Raw genomic sequence first — 12,574 nt, 5'->3', positions numbered from 1 at the left:
TCCATTCCTTCACCAGGGAACAAGGGTGGCTCTTAGTGACAGAAAATGAGTGAGACAGCTTTAACAAGGGAAGGGAGCATGTGCACATGTCATCACAGGTCATATGCCTCAAAGGTGTAAATACAGGTGCCAGGACACATGGGGACGTGATATCCCATATTATACGTGTTGTACCGAGTGAATCGACTGAAAGGGAACATAGTTAGATAAGTGCTTCTAAATATTTCACAAAACATCATCACAGAACTATTGAAACCCTGCAATCCTACCAGAGCACTGAGGTCTACAAACCAGCGGCTCTCAGACATTCTTAGATCCAGGCTTAAAAGCAGAAGCAACAGAGGCTTTTCAGTAGCAGCTCCTAATATTTGGAACAATTTACCTTTATACATAAGAGCTGCCCAGACTCTCAACCATTTCAAAACACTTTTTAAAACCTACATAATAACAGTAATGAGGGCAAAAGATTTTCTTAGAAACATTTGAAAGATTTTTTATTGAGTCAGTTCTTGATTTTCTGGCTTGATAGTCTTATTTTTGCATTTTATTTTTGATCTTATATTGTTATTTGTATGATGTATGTATTTAGCAGGATTACCACCTGTAAAGCAAATTGCCTTCAACACAGCAACGTGACAAAGAAATAATCCCAGCGGTCCGTCAACACACTCACATGTCGTGCTTGGTGCCATCTAGGAGTAAATGTCAGAAATACAATTAAAACTGAGGTCAACTAGACACAAATGAGTTCTGTCATTTATTAATCTAGAAGATTCAAGTTTCTGACTTTTACACTGGGAGTCTCACTCTAAAAGAGTCTTCATCAATGACATAATAGAATTTATTCTGTATGCACATACTGGGCTTGCCTGGCTAATGGCTGTTTGCCTTAGGACATTTATGAGGCAGAAAGAAGGGAGTGGATAAAGGGGAAAGAGGGAGGGATGGAGAGAGAGTTGCACTGAAAGGAGTCCTGGCTGCTGCTTGTGCTGCTGTACTGCACAAGCAGCTGATCTCTGCACATAGATGTCTGACAGTAACATGTTCAACGGGGACTCGAATCTTGTGAAAGATGAGAATCTGAGCAGATAGGAGGACGGAGACACTCAAGAGTGAGAAGTTTGACCTGGTTTGGGGATGAACAGCTGCCAAGTGTTGGGTAAGAACATGGATTAAATGTCTCTGTCTACTGGTTTATTATCACAAGACGTTGTTCATTCAGAATGTTTATAAAAGTGATGAAAACTTTCTGCTCAAAACTGAGTACTTCTACCCACACGTGTTTTCTAAGCTTGTATAGTCAGATTGCATTGCAGTGCAATAATGCAATGAAAAGAAGTTACATGTCTAAAATGTCTGGTGTTTGTTTCACATGCATCTATTTCTGACATCAGAAACACTTTAGTAGCTGTCAGTCAAAGTGGATGAAAACCTTTATTTTCAGTAAAGGATTTTTTTTTTTTTTTGGTGCAAAGTCTGCCTCGCTCTACATGTTTACAAGAAGATCAAATGAATGAAAAGAGCTTTTTTAGATCTTCATAGTAAATAAACATCTCTTAGGGAGCGCTATGCAGCAGGAGCTTTTAAATAACGCATATTACTAATGCGACTTAGAAGGACTGCGTTTATCTGTGTTTGGATGTGTTTGCATGCACAACACAGCTGTGTGTGTAAACAGTTGTCCACTTCTTTAAAGACAGCGTTTTTACTAATGCTGACATCATTGCTGCAGACTGGAGATGGCGGGCGGGGTTTCTCTCTCCCAGGACCTCACATTGGCTCTGTGGCCAGTTCATTACCCTCAAAATCAAAAACATACTACTCTTACAAGAAGGAGGAGAGCAGCCTGCGTGTATGTGTGGTGTCTCCTTCCTGTTTAGCTCATCATGTAGTATGCACCTAATTTGTCTAATGTGCTTGCATGGTGCACTGACAGACAAACCAAATGTGTAAAGGCAAAGAAAAACATGCCGTAATAAAAATTTTTGAAAAGGCAGACAAGGGGATTATCCTTCTTTGTAGACCTGACACATATGTTCCAACAACACGTTCTCACTCCCAACTCGTCAAACGTGTGACGCATGCTCAGGCTCCCTCTGCTGCACTTATGGACGCGCAGGGTACCCCCCTCGCGTCGGGAATTGACGTGAAGGGTCCTCCGATTGAAGAGATTACCGCGGAAGAGCCTGTTGTCCGTATATTTATATATTTCCGAAATCACATTGTAGTGACGTATACAGAACACAATAAATTATATAATGTAAACAACTACCTGAAAAACAGGTAGAACGATACTTTTGTATCGTTTATTGCATTTACGGAGGGAGTGATGTATGCTGGGTAATGGCACAGCTAGCTACTGGGTGACTTTATTCACCCGCTTCGGCTGTTATCAGTCCATACAATGGGCGTTATTAGCACAAATCAGTCCCATAGATATGGGCCATCTCCTGCTAGATTGTTCAGAAGGTTGTTCTCATCCATCCAGATGGAGGATCACTAACAGGAGCGTGGAAGACTCCAGAATCCACTCTGGCTGGAATCCGGTGGATATGCAGTGTTTACAGGTAAGACCATTTAAACGGACAGCATTTATAGAATGACTATTAAAAGTCAGCGAGTGTCAGTAATGTTAATGTGGTTATCTTAGTAATACACAGAGTGCTAATATAACAGCTTTAAGATGCATTTGTAGATATTATTACGCGTTTTACCGTCTTTATGGTGCTAGCTTAAAGTTACGGTGTAAACGTTAGCTTATATTGGAGTAAAGCTGTTACTGGTTAAACGATGTTAGCACAGAAATATTAGCTTCTGTCATGACTGATGAAGTTACTAGTTAATAAAGTTTTCAGTAAAGTGTTTAATCGCAGCCACAGATTGACAGCAAATATCTCGATTAGCTTCAGTGCATCTATAATAAATATGTGCAAGTTTCAGTGCTTCGTTTAAACTGTATGATACTTATACTGACCCAGGGTCAGTGTAAAATACAATCCTAGCTGTGTGAACAAAGCCTGGCTCCTTTAATCCTGCATGACAAACCTCAGGATGCAGGTTATTATTACTCTTTCCTGCTGGCACACCTGTCACACCTGAGAGTCAGCTAGAAACTTACAGTGACGTGGACATCATGCAAAGACTGCCAGACTCTGTAATACTGCAAATGATCAGTGACTCAGGTTATCACTAAACTTTAAACGGCACCTCTGTGTCTCTGTGTGCTGAACATTTAGGATTGAGTCAGGCTGCATCAGCTGAAGCTGTTATTTGTATATATCAGTATTTTTTATTCAGGTGTGTGGAAAATACGTAAGACTGCAGTGAAGCCATGCACCAGATTAATCCCTGGCCAAAGGTATCGTACTTAAATCAGACTACTGATCCAGCCACATCAGCCTTTTGTGAGGTCTGTTTAAAGTAGACTAAAAGTGAACTGCAGGTTCCTGAGAGGTGGACTGTGAGCACAGAAACACATGTTCATACATACAGCTGCAGCAAACTTACATTAATTTTACATAGATTTGTTACTCTGATGTCTGTCTCTGTGTTAGTCCTCTGACAGACTGGTGACCTGTCCAGGTGTGCTCTACCTGTGACTACTGGGACAGGCTCTAGCTCCTGTAAAAGAAATTTTCTGTTATTCTCATTTAAAGTATTTAAGTGCTTATGCATATGCTTAGTTGTGACACTGTTACTGTTCAGTGAATGTTTCTAAAACTAGATGAACTTACTTCAGCGTCAGCAGTTTGAGAAAACAACTCCCTTTACAGGTGCTGATAAGGCCAAGGGCACAAAACAGCACAACCATTGATGCGTTAGGTTTCATAGCGAGACACGTGAAGTGTGGTAGGATCAGTTTAACTTCCTCCCTCTTCCTTGGAATGCATAAAGGAGGAGGAGCACGACCTCTGTGGCAGCGCTGACATGACTGAACTGTGATGTTTGATGTGTGTTGGCGCAGTAATAAATAGCTTGATCACAGCTCTTTCTGTGTTGCAGACTTTATTTAAAAAATTCCACGACCCCCCCACCCTCCCACTGTGAAGTGAACCTGAATTGAATATTCAGAAGACATTTGTTTAAATAGTTCTACAAATCTGACTTCCGGCTAGACCATGAGAGGGTGAGGACGCGTATACCAGCAGCTCCTGCACTTGATCTTACGAAATTACGATAATTATCAAAGTAATACATCTTCCTCCCGCAAAGTAATACAGGGATTGTGAAGAGTGCACTCCTCTCCAAATGCCTCCAAAAAAACTAAACCCGAAGTTAGTGGCGACAGAAACGACTGAATTTGATGTGGCCCCGACTGAAAATGACGGTGCCAAAGCTGGCACGCCAGCTAACTCCGCACTCGAGGAATATACACAAGGTAACAAACAAGTACTCACTGCGATCGCTTCCTTGGATACTAAGATAACTCAAATGAAAACAGACATCTGCGACACCCTACGCGGGGAAATCGCAATGCTGAGGGCTGAAAATGACGAGGCCATCACAGCTTTAAAAACGGTAATGGAAAATCATAATGCACAGCTGAAAGATCTATCAGAATCAGCGACAATCACCTCTAACTCCGTGGCGAAATTAGAAGAAAAAGTTAAACAACTCTCTAACAAAGTGGAACAACTGTCCGAAAAATGCATTGATCTGGAAGGGTGCTCAAAGAGGAGCGTTTACTCCAGCAAGAAACCTGCTTCGAGACCAACCCGGAGTCAAATATGGACTTCTATACCCTGCTAAACTTAAGGTGACATACAATGGTACGGAACTGGTTTTTATAGATCCCAACGAAGCACTCTGCTACGCACAAGAAAAATTCGGATCTCAATAAGGACGGCATAAGGTAGACAAACCAGAGCTTCACACCTGGTCCAGAGACACGTATTTACTTTGATATAAAAAACTATTACTTGCCCAGGAGCTATGTTGGACAAAGGAAGTTTTGAGATAGAGTATTTTGGTAAGCTTAGTTTTTGTTATAGCATCCCCTTAGATTTTTCTTTTCTTCTTTTTTTTCTTTTTGGGATACACGGAAGAGGATGCATTGCTTACGTCTTTGTTTTTTTTTTCTCTTTGTTACGGTTTCACATGGGTAGGGGGGTGGGGGGGTGAGGGTTGGGACCCGTATCTCGACTGCATAAATATGGAAAACACGAGAACTAAGCCGCCTTAAATTATACAAATGCAAGATAACGGAAAGGTAAAAAATATGGACTTAACTTTTTGTACTTGGAATGTGAAAGGTGTAAATGAACCTGTTAAAAGAGGTAAAGTGTTATCATACTTGAAATCTCTCAACGTGGATATTATTTTTTTACAAGAAACCCATTTGAAAAATGTGGCTCACAACAAACTTAAATGTAGATGGATAAATCAGGTATACTACTCCACACTTTCAGCCAAAACTAGAGGGGTAGCTATATTAATTAAGAAAGATACCCCGTTCAAGCATAACTCCACTATAGCTGATAAGAATGGGAGATATGTATTAGTGACTGGGGAGCTGCATACTACTCCGATCACTTTACTAAATATATATGGGCCCAATCATGACGATCCAGAATTCTACAGAAAGGTCTTCAGCTTAATTCCGGATATACCCAATAGTAATTTAATAATTGGAGGGGATTTTAACCTAGTATTAGACCCATACTTGGATAAATCCCTGTCCAAAAAAACCACACCGTGTAAAGGCAGTAATTTTATTAAAACATACATGAGGAATATGAATATCTGTGATGCGTGGAGAACTTTAAATCCATCAGGTAGAGAGTATTCTTTCCATTCCCACGTACACAACAGTTATTCAAGGATTGATTATTTTTTGGTGGATGGAAAAATGCTCCCCCTAATTCGAAATGTAACCTATCATAATATTATTATTTCTGATCACTGTCCCGTTACTTGCTCCTTTGTATTTAATAACCCCACTAAAACATACAGAAACTGGAGATTTGACCCACAATTACTGAACGACTTAAAATTCAAACAATATATAAACTCTCAGATGTCCTTATTCTTTGATACAAACGATAATGCCGAGACCTCTCCAGATATACTGTGGGAAACGTTTAAAGCTTATATTAGGGGGTTTATAATTTCATATCAAGCGTCACGGAATAAAAGGAATAAACTAGAACAACTAAATTTAGAAAAAAGAATCCACGACCTGGACGTCAACAATGCAATGGCTCCCTCTTTAGATAAGTATAACACCATTTGTGCACTAAAATATAAATTAAATCAAATATTAACTAGTAATATTAATAGAACTTTCACTTTTGTGAGACAGAACTATTTTGAATTTGGGGATAAACCTCATAAGTTGCTAGCCAGACAACTAAAGAAATTAGAAAATGACAGAGCGATTCATAAAATTAGAGCAAGTAATGGAAATCTGGTCACATCACACAAAGATATTAACGATAACTTTAGACAGTTCTACGATTCCCTTTTATACTTCTCATCCCACTGCAGGGCCTAATGATATGCAGGAGTTCTTAGATAAATGTGATCTTCCTGTGTTAGACCAGACAAATGCCAATATTTTGAATGCTAAGATCACAATTGAAGAAATCACTAAATCTATCGGATTACTAAAAAATAACAAGAGCCCAGGCCCAGATGGGTTAGGGAACGAGTTCTATAAATACTTCAAGATCAAACTAAGTCCATACCTATTTAAATTATATAACCACGCATATAAAATGAGCACTTTACCTCCAACATTGAATGAAGCAACTATTATAGTACTTCCAAAAAAAGGTAAAGCGTTGGAGGAAGTGGGATCATATAGACCTATCTCTTTATTAAATACAGATCAAAAAATTCTGGCTAAAATACTAGCGAGCAGACTTAATACAGTAATAGATAAACTGGTGCATCCAGATCAAACAGGTTTCATACCAAACAGGAGTTCTTTTAATAACCTCCGACGTCTATTTAATATAATCTATTCCCCCAAGGTGCAACAGGACCTACTTATACTTAGCTTGGATGCCGAAAAGGCATTTGATCATGTGGAATGGCCCTACCTTTTCGCAGTCCTAGAAAAATTTCAACTGGGACAAGATTTCATTTCTTGGATAAAACTACTTTATAAAAACCCTACAGCCAGAATTCTTACAAATCAGACATTATCAACTCAGTTTAAACTCAGCAGAGGTACAAGACAAGGATGTGCTCTTAGCCCATTATTATTTGCTCTGGCTCTGGAACCCTTAGCACAGACAATTCGCACCCATATGGATATACACGGCTATGACACAACATACACTTCTAATACTATATCGCTCTATGCTGATGACATATTATTATATATAACAAAACCATTAACATCCCTCCCAGCAATACTCTCCGTTATTGATAAATTCAGTACTTTCGCAGGCTACAAGATCAACTGGGGAAAAAGTGAAATACTGCCCATTAAATTAGAAAATAAACAATGGCTTACATCTCTCCCATTTAAAATAACCTATGAAAAAATTACCTACTTGGGCATCACAATAACAAAAAGATACAGTTCTCTAATGAAAGAGAACTTTCTTCCCCTACTGGAGAAACTTAAAAATAACATCCAGTACTGGAGGACGCTCCCTATTTCTCTAATAGGGAGAGTGAACTCAATAAGAATGGTATTCCTCCCGCAGTATTTGTATCTGGTCCAAAACATCCCAATTTTCTTGCCCAAATCTTTTTTCAAAAAGATGGACGCCATCATTATGCCATTTATATGGAATTATAAAACACATAGAATAAAAAAAGACCACCTATGCAAACACAGATCACTTGGTGGACTGACACTACCTAATTTCATGTATTATTACTGGGCATCAAATTTAAGAACAATTTCCCTTCTACTGGATGATACAGCAATACTCCCTAATGGCCTACAGATGGAGCGGGAGGATTGCCTTCCTCACTGTGTTGGTGGAATAATACTCTCTCTCCTATCCTTTTGACAAACTCATATTACAATTCGAATCCAGTGATTCATAATACCGTACAAATTTGGAGACAAATAATTAAACATTTCAAATTGAAAAAATTATCAATGTGTACATCCATTACAGCTAACCCCTCCTTCCTTCCATCATGTGTAGACGGAGCTTTCAACATATGGCAGGAATTAGGAATTTGTAAATTAAAAGATTTATACTTAAATGACACCTTCATGTCATTTCAACAACTAAAAGATAGATTTGGATTGCCTCATAGTCATTTTTTCAGATATCTTCAACTAAGAAATTATATCCGTACATATCTGCCACAATTCGAAAATATAACGTCCGATTTTTTGGACAGATGTCTTAGTGATGGAAGGGGGTTTGAACAGAGAATTTCAATATTGTATAACTCATTACAGGAGATGAGTACACCTTCAACTACCTCAATCAAAGAGGAGTGGGAAAAGGATTTTGGGACCCTCCTATCAGAAGATTTTTGGCAAGAGGCCTTACGTAATGTAAATACGCCTTTTATTAATTCCCGTCACTGTTTAATTCAGTACAAAATTATACACAGATTACACTATTCAAGGGAAAAACTTCACAAAATATACCCAGACTGCTCCCCCCTTTGTGAAAAACGCAAGATACATTATGGAAATCTGTTACACTGTTTTGCAATATGTCCAAAGCTTCAGGGTTTTTGGTATGACATTTTTACCTATATGTCTAATATCTTTAAAAGTAAGATTGAACCAAATCCGACAGCAATCATCTTTGGGATTTCCAAAGAAACACAAAATCTACAACACTCTCAAAAAAGGTTTATGTCATATGCACTGATTATTGCAAAGAAATTGATCCTGCAGCTTTGGAAAGGCAACGAGACCCCTGTATTAAAAATGTGGCTTACAGAACTTATAAACACTCTCCACCTTGAAAAAATAAGATATAGTATGAATGACAATGTAAAAGATTTTGAATTAATTTGGCATCCTTTACTTATATACCTTGGGAAAATATAAATTTTTGTTTCCTTTTTTCTCTTTTCTTTTACTGGCAGCCGGGGGATCGGGACCCATTACGGGTGACTGTGGGTTTTTTTTGTTTTTTTGTTTTTTTTCTTCTTTGTTTGTTTGTTCTGTTGTTGCTGTTGATGTTTATTATTTGCCTTGTTAGTTTAGAGAAAAAAAGGAGCATAAGTTATGTTATGTGAATTTACAATAACTATAATTATACTTGCTCTCAATAAAAGATATTTGAAACAAATAGTTCTACAAATCTGAGCTGTTGGTGTGTCCTTGGATTGTGTGGTAATAATATTAGAGCCTGCAAGCTTTCTTACTGAATCTCTACTATGAGTCATGTTACCTGAGATTAATTCTATGTTTACCTGTCAGCCTGGACGAATGTGCTGTGTGAAGGAAATTAAATTAAATCAGATCTGAACTGCGTACATTTAAGGAACCTGTTCATATTTAATATGAACCAGTGATTTTTTTGATTGCTGATTCCAAGAGAGTCTTTGTGGAAATCCTGTTTGGCTTTTTGTTATTTTAATTCTCTTCTCTGTTTTCCAGAACAGTTCTCCACAGTCACTGTCCACATGGGTCAGTGGCGCCAAGAAGCACTCTGCTAATGTGGGACTCTGACCAGCAACATCCAGCAGGACCCAGACAGCGTTTTCTATCTCCCAGCTGGAGGTTTTGTTTGTCTGTAACTGGAGAGTCAGATTTTTGTTGAGCTTCACACTTGCAGAGGTAAGTCAGTTTGCAGAGATCCCTCCCACCCTGGCTTTCTTATCTGAAACAGTAATATTTCAGTGACTGCTGCTTATACCACAGGTTAATACACGCTACCGATCCCTGATAGGAGAATCATCAATTTTGGCAACAAAGAAGCCTGGTGGATGTTTGTTTACAGTCTGATGGTGGGACATCATGCTCTGCATCTTCAAAGTTTGCCTCCTCATTATTATTCATACCCAGTAATGTGAAGTATGCTCATATCTACTATAACTGAACCAACCTGGTGCTCTTCATTTATGGAGGCTGTTGAGTCTGAATGTTGGATGTTGTGTATCTCGTGTTCTCTGGGCTTTGTTGTCCTCAGTCTTTTCGCAGGATCAGAAAACAAAACCAGGAGGCGCGTAAATGTTGCTTCTCCATGATGTTTCTTCAAATGTTTCTTCTGGATGATGATAAGACTGTGACACGGGATGCACCTTTGGTCTTGTGATGAAGCAAAGCTCAGGAAGAAGTGGGATTAAATGGTACCCACATGTGTGCTGCTGAGAAGGATGTACAGGGGCACCTGCAGCCAAATCCAAGCCTCAGGTTAGTTGTAGTTGCAGAATGCTATAGACTGAGACAGCTGAGGCATCAAATGTTTGATTAAACGGATGAAAAAGAGAAGTTTCTTCCCTATAATTATCACTTCTTAAAATCTGTAGCAACTTCAAGTCTGTCAGCGTGCGGAGCATGCTCAGAATGTGACAATATATTTTTGTTCAATATTTAATTTCTTTCAGTTGCAATTGGTAAATGAAAAAAAATATTTTCTTATAATTTAGCAAACTAATTTATCAAAAAAAAAATATATACATATATCTGTATTAGTTTTAATAAATTAATTTGACACCTGTATGGAAAATACCATATTGTATTCATACAGAATCAGTTTGGTATCATTGTTGGTCTGCTCACTGATTGTTGAAGCTAAGAGCTGCTTTGATCTGTTTAGATCTAAAGTATCCAAAGTTGAGCTCTGATGTTTCTTCACCCCTGTGTGTGATATGTGATTCCTACATGCTGGCAGAGCAGAGCAGCAGTTTGTGCTCACAGATGGTGACGGTGTGGAGAGACGGTGGTGTTTCCTCAGAAGAACCAGCAGAGTCACAAAGGACACCAGTCCATCTCACCACCTTGACTTGCTGACTGATGCTCGTCTGCACTGCACAGAGGAAATCAGCTGACCGAGGTTTGTCCAGTGACGTGTTATGAATGTATATTTGTTTTATGCTTACAGATATGTTTTTCTTGACAGAGGCTCTGCAGAGGTTAGACAAAGCAGAGAGAACATGTGCTTTACATTTTACTGTGATTTATTGAGATATTTGTTGCCTGATGTTCAGCAGGAATGGAGAAATAGAATCAAAGGGAGATGTTTTTGATGTTTTTGTAATGATGTAAATCTTCAATATTATTTATTTTCTTGGTTATATTAGGAGTGTTTCTGAGTGAGGGGGAGAGGAGTCATCATCCAGGTAAAGTGACGTGGATCAGTGGACACACTTGTCTCCCCTTTAAAGGAGACGATCCAAGTCATCCTTAAATGTTAGTGCTTTCAAATACACAAACATTTTTAAAGGACAGAAATGAACATCCAACTTTGACTGTAACACAAAATAAATCTTTGCATGTGTGTTTTCAAACTCTCAGATGGGCAGCATATCAGTCTTGGACTGTCTAACCTGCCGGAGCAGCACTGAATGACCACCACACACGAGCATGTTCCTGCAACATTCAGCATCTGATCCTTCATCTGTGTGCTTCTGCTTTTGGTAAGTAGAGTTACCCAACTCCAGTAACTCTAAACACATGCCATCCATTTCTAACGGCCTGGTTACTTCCTGTCAGTTACTTTAGAAACCATGTGGTCACCTGACCTAACACTGTTTCTTCTTCTTCCCCTTAATGTTCAAGTGTCACATGTCAAACAGCTGGAGAGGAAACTACACCAGTGTACTGGGATGTTTCACCAACACACCAGATGCTGTTCCTTCATGGTGACATCACCAGAGACAGCCCCGCCCACCTCAGGACCTCGCCATTGATCATGATGATTATAATGATGACAGCGAGCGGAACTAAGACTGTAAAAATCCACGACCAGAATGTTTCTTTCTAATTATGAATGAATACTGAGAGCCTCTTTCTGTGTTTTGTCTGTTTTGGGGTTGTTTTTTTTACCTCATTTGTTACTAACAAAGTTCACAAACTCACACAGTTTACATTCTGCATGTTTCCATCTTTACCAGCCACACTCCAACTGCATTTAAGAAAATAATCCTTAGAAATCGTCGTTTTTCTCTTTTGTAATTGATGATAATTCAGTGAATATACTGCGCTGCTTCCTTTTATTGCGTCACACATTGCTTTAAGTTTTTCAGTGTCCAGTTATTTTTTACTGCTGTTTGAATTCTCTGTATGTTTGACCCTGTAGACCATAGGTGTCAAACTCTGGCCCGCGGGCCAAATTTGGCCCGCAGCCTAATTACATTTGGCCCGCGAAGCCATACCAAATTACTATTAGAGCAGGCCTACTGGTATTATACAGCTAATATATATATTGTTTAGTATTAGGCTTTGCTTGTTCCATATTCAGTTTTTCAGCAAAACTTGTTTGAGTCCATAACAAAAGATTCATTCTTATATCTGGAGGAAGATTTTTTTTCAATAAATATTAATGTTAGCCCGCGACTTTGTTCCAGTTTTGAATTTTGGCCCACTGTGTATTTGAGTTTGACACCCCTGCTGTAGACTGTTTGATGGACTGCTTGTCTTCCTGTTTGTAACCGCCGCCTGTTTTTTAATAAAGATTTGGATTTCTGACTTCAA

General features: G+C 38.8%; 1 long non-coding RNA gene across 7 annotated transcripts; it reads left to right on the top strand.

Moving 5' to 3' along the window:
• The first annotated feature begins 914 nt into the window (after positions 1-914).
• Positions 915-12,574, top strand: LOC113017314 (uncharacterized). Of its 7 annotated transcripts, none has more exons than XR_013905214.1 (9): positions 915-1,159; positions 2,489-2,567; positions 8,375-8,473; positions 9,541-9,715; positions 9,800-10,291; positions 10,773-10,934; positions 11,182-11,290; positions 11,396-11,517; positions 11,660-12,574. It is a non-coding gene; the product is annotated as an uncharacterized LOC113017314 (long non-coding RNA). The 7 variants fall into 7 exon arrangements; XR_013905212.1 differs by having other exon boundaries at positions 9,536-9,715; XR_013905210.1 differs by lacking the exon at positions 8,375-8,473 and having other exon boundaries at positions 918-1,159; positions 9,536-9,715; positions 9,800-9,952; positions 10,068-10,291.

Source organism: Astatotilapia calliptera, chromosome 23 (assembly GCF_964374335.1).
Source record: "Astatotilapia calliptera chromosome 23, fAstCal68.1, whole genome shotgun sequence".
Classification (NCBI taxonomy): Eukaryota; Metazoa; Chordata; class Actinopteri; order Cichliformes; family Cichlidae; genus Astatotilapia; species Astatotilapia calliptera.
The sequence above is the reverse complement of the archived record's forward strand: the minus strand, read 5'-3'. Positions and strand labels throughout refer to the sequence as shown.